Source organism: Ambystoma mexicanum, chromosome 7q, assembly GCF_040938575.1.
Source record: "Ambystoma mexicanum isolate Mex_15411 chromosome 7q, UKY_AmexF1_1, whole genome shotgun sequence".
NCBI classification, from domain to species: Eukaryota; Metazoa; Chordata; class Amphibia; order Caudata; family Ambystomatidae; genus Ambystoma; species Ambystoma mexicanum.
This window is the reverse complement of record NC_090941.1, coordinates 1,014,919,816-1,014,927,093: the sequence shown is the minus strand read 5'-3', so window position 1 is coordinate 1,014,927,093 and position 7,278 is coordinate 1,014,919,816.

The window sequence follows — 7,278 nt, the reverse complement described above, 5'->3', positions numbered from 1 at the left end:
GTCAAACTTCCGGTTGCTATCTCCACTTGTGCTGTCTGGCTCAGGGAGCGCCCTGAATATCCTGAAGCCATCGGTTCCTAAGCAGTTCAGAAGGGTCGCTTCCTTAAGGTGGTCGCTAAATTTACTTCCGCCAATGGCCCTGAGGTATATTTGGAAGCTGTCCAGCCATTGCTCCCAGGGGCAGGTTGGGATTCCGGGGCAAGGAAGAAATTTGGTTGGATACGGCACGTTCTGCATGTTTGAGGATGAAGAGGATAGCTAGAGTATGATGGTTTGCACAACTTGTGATCTCAGAGTTTTTTTTAGAGTTTTTGGAGTTCACTATTTTTGAAATTGTGTGGCATTGTTGTGGTAGCCGTTAATTAGCTTATGTGCTTTTTCCAGAAATTATTATTATTTTTTTTTTTTTTTTAAGCGTTCTCTGCCCCTAGCACCTGTGTGGACGCTGTGTGACTTGGCCTTGAAACGGCGGCTGAGAACAGCTGATCTCTTAATATTGTTCTCGGCCTTGAAATGGCGGCTGAGAACAGCTGATCTCTTAATATTGTTCTCTGCCCCCTGCGACCTGTGGGGGCGTCGTGGTGCGCAGCCTTGGGGCGGTCGCTGGGGACAGCTGATGAGATATACGAAGAACTGGGGCTGGCCCAGACAAAATGGCTGCACGCAGGGCACGTTGCGAGGTCCTTTCCTCGAACGGCCTTTGGACAGCGCTCATAAGATGCACTGCAGCGCTGTTAGCATACGTTGATCCACACACAGAAAATATAAATTTGTACCTCTTTGTGCCGATCAGGTACCTGGAGTCTGCCGGGTGGCCTGCCGGACGGCCCCCTCCCCACAGATAGCAAGACTGGGGCGATGGGGGCGGCGGCAAGAGGGGAAAGACCGCCGGACCGTCGTTGTTGCCGGAGGCAGGCTGGGGCACCGGTAGTGGAGCTCCGGGGGCCGGTTGTCACGGGAAACGGAGCCTCGTCACCAATTGTAATACAGTGCGACACCGTTAAGGTAAGTGAGAGCTTTATTTAACGGCCCCCGGAGGCTGGGGCAGTCGGGGAGGGAATCAACAATACGTTCCGTGGTGGAACGAAGGGACAAACGTTCTCCGTTCTGGTGGAACGGAATGTGAGGGGAGTGGACATAAGTATATATAACAATGAGCTGGCATAGCTGGAGAGGAGCTGCAATAGCTGGAGAGGATAGCTGCAGAGGAGCTGGAGAGGATAGCTTGAGAGGAGCTGGCATAGCTGTTGCAGAGCTGGGATAGCTGTAGAGGAGCTGGCATAGCATTAGAGGAGCTGGGCTAGCTGGAGAGGAGCTGGGTTAGCTGGAGAGGAGCATGCTATAGCTGGAGAGGATAGCTGCACAGGAGCTGGAGAGGATAGCTGGAGAGGAGCTGGCATAGCTGTTGCGGAGCTGGGATAGCTGTAGCGAAGCTGGGATAGCTGTAGAGGAGCTGGGATAGCTGTAGAGGATATCTAGAGAGGAGCTGGGATCGCTGGAGAGGAGCTGGGATATCTGGAGAGGATAGCTGCAGAGGAGCTCTAGGGGATAGCTGGAGAGGAGTTAGCATAGCTGGAAAGGGGCTTGGATAGCTGGAGAAGCACTGGGATAGCTGGAGAGGAGCTAGCATAGCTGCAGAGGAGCTTGGATAGCTGGAGAGGATAGCTGGAGAGGGACTGGGATAGCTGGAGATGCGCTGGGATAGCTGGAGAGGATTGCTGGAGAGGATCTGGGATAGCTGTAGAGGAGAGCTGTAGAGGAGAGCTGGAGAGGAGCTTGGATAGCTGGAGAGAATAGCTGGAGAGGGGCTGGGATAGCTGGAGAAGCGCTGGGATAGCTGGAGAGGAGCTAGCATAGCTGGAGAGGAGCTTGGATAGCTGGAGAGGATAGCTGGAGAGGGGCTGGGATAGCTGGAGAAGTGCTGGGATAGCTGGAGAGGATTGCTGGAGAGGATCTGGGATAGCTGTAGAGGAGAGCTGTAGAGGAGAGCTGGAGAGGAGCTTGGATAGCTGGAGAGGATAGCTGGAGAGGGGCTAGGATAGCTGGAGAAGTGCTGGGATAGCTGGAGAGGATAGCTGGAGAGGGGCTGGGATAGCTGGAGAAGTGCTGGGATAGCTGGAGAGGAGCTAGCATAGCTGGAGAGGATAGCTGGAGAGGAGCTAGCATAGCTGGAGAGGAGCTTGGATAGCTGGAGAGGGGCTGGGATAGCTGGAGAAGTGCTGGGATAGCTGGAGAGGATTGCTGGAGAGGATCTGGGATAGCTGCAGAGGAGAGCTGTAGAGGAGAGCTGGAGAGGAGCTGGGATATCTGAGGGGCAATGCGTTTGTCTTGGCAGCAAAGCAGCCTAACACAGGTTTGAACCCCAATCACGCGCTTAGAAATCACTTGCTGGTATTAAGCATGTATTAAAGAACAATTATATTTATAATAATGGTGCACTCTGAATAAAGACACTTGAAATTAACATATTGTGTCCAGATCATCAATTCAAGCTTCTATTTAAATTTAAAAAAAAAAATTGACTGAAAGAAATATTGTTCTGTTGTAAAGTATGTTAAATCCCATAATAGACTGTATCAGACGGGCTGTGCTGGGGAATAGCACGGGGTGGGTCTTGCCCACGTGTAGTATTGATGACATATTTGGCACCCGTAGTGGAATGCTCACGTCCCGACAGCCAATCAGTATGAAAAGCTTCTGAGATCTATGCATCCAGCTGGATGTCAGGATTGTTGCGCGCTCTTGGGGGGGGGGCTGGGGGAGGGGCATGGTGCTCTTTCCCCAGGTCCCACACTGAACTTTGATATCGCTCTTCTGCTCTTTTGCTTGGGTAGCATGCTTCCTGTCCTCTACGTCCTGCTTGGTTAATTGAAATGGAAAATGGACAAGGAAACTGTGAACCTGGGGCCTATCCCCGGCAGACATCTTGGACTGTTGTTCCACTTTGACCCTCCTTTTTCTCCTTCTCGTCCAAACGGTGTGTAAAGAAGAAAAAAGGGTCAAAGTTCATGGTTGTAACAGATTAAAGCCTGTGGCAATTCTGAGATATATCATATCCAGCCCTATGCCTTCCTTATTTGCCCTCCTCTTCTGCTCATGAGATGGAATTTAGGAGATCCTTTACTACTGGCTTTGACACTTAATTATATATTATTATTATATTTAGGGTTTTTGAGCCACAGGGCGTTTTACAGTTATTGGGGAAGGGCTATTACCTACTATTGGTGTTAACAAGCTGCCATGCAGTGTCAGATGCCACCAAAAACAACACCTGCATGACATCTAGCACAAATAGTAAGCAGCATCGCTTTTAAGCGCTTTTTAGGTGCCATGAAAGGAGAAGGATTGTCTGCGTCCTCCTTGGCAGCACAACTTTCCTCACTTGGCCGGCTTCCAACAAATTCGATTTCATTTAGGATTTTTCCATCAAGCAAATAATTATCCCAGCTTTTCACACAGCGGCACTAAAAGCCGCTCGATCGCACAGAAGCCATTAGTCACATACTTCTGTGTATTAAGTCCCTGATGGCAACTAAATATAAACACCCATTCCAAAGTGCCTGTGGATTGGCTGAGTTTCAGGACATATGCAGCGTCTCCTTTACACAAACACCGGCCAAAATGCTGAGACACATGCACCTTCACTGTACTCCGGATAATGCAGCACAGTACCCAGGGAATGGTTAGGGGAAAGGTACATCAACCGCACGTGATCACTTTCCAAAGCCAAGTGTTCACTTCATAAAGTCTGCCCAGGCCTTGCACGTGCTCAAATCCTCTGCTATAAGTAGCCAGGCACGTGCTATCTCTCTTGCTGTACACCAAACCCGTAGCCAGGATTATATGTTTCCGGAGGTGGGGGAGGGGGCATGGACCGCAAGGACAACAAGAACATAAGGGGGTAACCATTTCACTCCCCTGTGACTGGAATGTATTTTCTATTGCACAGATAATGGCTCATTCTAGAACACATGTTTGGCTAATAAAAGGTGTTCCCAGTTCTCTATAACCATTGATAGGGGTATTCCTAACTAAGGGGAGTGCTTGCACGACAGTCATTCTAAAATGGGCTCTGCTCTGCAAGGTTGACTACTCCCAACTTTTTATAAGAATGAACTCTAATGCAAATTTAACAGCATGCAGATAGTCCATTTAATAGTGTTTTTTTCAGTACCTGAGACACCTCATTTAGTCTTCACAGGTGTCACAAAAGGAAACAGACCTCCTATAAAGCCTTAAACGAAAACCTGCACTTGAGACTGAGACAGAGGGGACCTGTGAGTATCCGGCTTCATGTGTGTGTATGTCCCAAAACATTGGAATACATTTATAGAAATACTGTACATTAGTTGCAATAGTAGTGATGCTGTCCCCTGTGATTTCTAACAGGGTCAGTCTGAATGTCTCTGCCTATCCAGCACTGAGGTGAGACCGATCCATATTATCATACGTTGGAAATGGTATTTGATATCCAGTAATATGGATACCCAACACATGCAGACAACACTTGCAACCATCTGAGAAGACTGTCTAGAAGAAGGTGGCATGAACTAGACAGACGACCGAAACCGATTGACATAATACGTGGCGACATTGGGAAGATTCCCGCTGCATTCTGCGTCTTTCGGCAGCAAGGAGACCTACAAATAAATAGGTCCATCCTTACTAGCTGAGTCTTCACAAAAGTTATTTTGTACCTACTCAAACTAGAGTAATTTACTTTTAACCATAGCACACTCACCCCAGTACAGTATAATAAAGCAGCCATTGCCAAAGTACTGGTGGAGACTTACCTCCACTCTAGCTCACTTTCAAGTCTTCTAATTACACAATATGCAAAGCCCTCACCTGGGCTTTGGCTGTCAACATGACTACTAGCCAGCAAACAAGAGAATAAGCAGTCAGTGACTGGAGCTAGAATCAAACATAACAGGCAGAGAATTGAGAAATAACAAAGTGAGGTGTTTTTCTCTATTTTTCCTTACTCTATCCACTATTAGACAGGTGGCCCACCAGCGCTGCCCAGGCATAGCGGTATGGACAGGCAGGGCTAGATAGAACTTTCCCTGTACCCCTTTCTCTCTTTTTCATCACCAGCTGCAGAGTAGTCTTTAAGGCTTCTAGAAATTGACCGGTAGTAACTAGCTACCTCTGCTGTTCTCTCTGCAGAGCCATCTTCAGGATGCTTCATGAAAGAGGAGCATTATATATGCTTCTCCCACACAGACCATGAGTCCTATGGGCGGCATGCCCCCACCTCTTTCCCATTTCAAACTCCACCTCCTCAGCGGTATCCTCCCTTTCCTCACTTTTCTCCAGAACCTTAATGCCTCTAGAGCTCTGGTATTCTCTAGACTGGACTATTGCAACAGCCTCTTCCTTTATCTGCCCTCTTCCTCTTTCCGCCTCCAGCTAATCCAAAATAGGGCTGCGTGACTTAACCTTGGCCTCAAGCCCAGGGACCGTATCTCTCCAATCCAAAAATCTCTCCACTGGCTCCCGGGCTGCTACAAGGATCAAATTCAAATCCCTCTGCATCATCCATAAGGCTCTCTGGGGCCGGGGACCATGCTATCTACAACTTGCGCTCACTGAATACTCTCCCTCTAGATCTCTCTGATCTTCCAGCTCCAACTCTGCATGTCAATCGCTTCTCTGAGCAGCAAGCAGGCAGACAATCTCTTTCCTCTGCTGGCTCCCTCCTCTGGAACAGCATCCCCCTACATCTTGAGCTGGATCTTCCCAAATTCCTCACACTCCTCAAGACTCTGCTCTTCTCCTCCTCCTGCCCCCTCTCCCTCCTATGCTAATCCCCACAGTCGCTGAGATTGGTGGCCTGAGCCCTTATGTGTCCTTTTGGGTCCTGGCCTTCCGTCCTATCGCCTTCAGCCTCCGCCCTCCACCTGCACTTGCCTTTGGGCCGCTGACCTTTGCAGCCCCACAGGCATGCACTTATTGTATTGGCAGGCGACCACCCTTTACCAAGTGGTCTCTGCCAGGCACTTACCTGTTGCCTTGCATCTGACTCTCAGACACTTCCCCCACTGTGGAGCCTCTAGCACTTATCCCCCGTTCCCTTCTCCTACTCTCTCTCTGCACTTGCACATTCCGAATGTTCACAAGGCCTAGTAGGACCGCTTCTGTCTTTGTTCATCATTGTTCTTTTATTTTCTGTCTGTTTCCTTGTTCCCTCCCCTTTGCGCTGTGGGCACTTTGAAACACAATTTCTTGATGTATAAGTGTCTTACAAATGCACAATAAATAAAATAAATAAATACAAATATGTCCATCAGGCTCAACAGCTGCCAGAAGTGGCAATGAGAAATCCTGTATCACTGCTCTGCATATTTGAGCTACTGTGCACTCGAATCATGTTGTGACATCACTTTCTAGTAACAACTGTGTAAACAAATGCCTTACATGAACATGAAGTTGAACAATTCAACCTGCCTGCGGGACGCATTATGAGTTTGTCGGTAATTCCGCCAGATTATTGCCAAACGGAATTACCTTTACTGCCACTTGGTCCAGCGCCTTTACCACTCGATTACACGTGGAGTGTTAGTCCCAATTTTCTAATTCCACTGATTTTGGCGATTCTTTTGGCAATAAGGCGCAGGAAAATCCTCCACCTCACCGCCAAACCTGTAGTATGATGGTGCCGTAATTCTGTATTACTGCCACATTACCACTGTTTTTTACCAGACCGCCATACTTGTAGTGAGGCCCATATGTTATCATGTGGCAGAACACATGTCCAACAGTTGGTGTGTCTGCTAATACATACTCAGCACCAACATGTGCAGCACAGAATGCTTGCTCATCAGTCATCGGCCACAGAATGCTTCTGTGCTCCCATATGACTAATCATGAGTTATTTAGACTGATAGGCATGTACCAGAGAAACTTTACTCATTAGATACCATGGCACCAATTACCTGACCATCATTTGTATATGTCCCTACCATCTGTTTCTTTATATAGCTCTTCATGATGGATTTCTCTTGCATCTAAGGGCTGGTATAGCATGTGATAAAATATTGTTACTCAATTGATTAACCTTGAAAGGCTGAAAGCTTAACTTTACCCTGCTGGGGCTAGAACCTGTATCCTAAGACAGAACACAAATGTCTGATGTGGGGAATTAACTCACTCAGCTATCTTACCCACTATGCACATAATGCCTGCCCATCAGTTGTTGCTCGCATTACTAACTGGTAATCTTCATTACTCCTAGTCCTACTTTTCTTCGTCACAGTATTTATCTCTGAGGCTCTG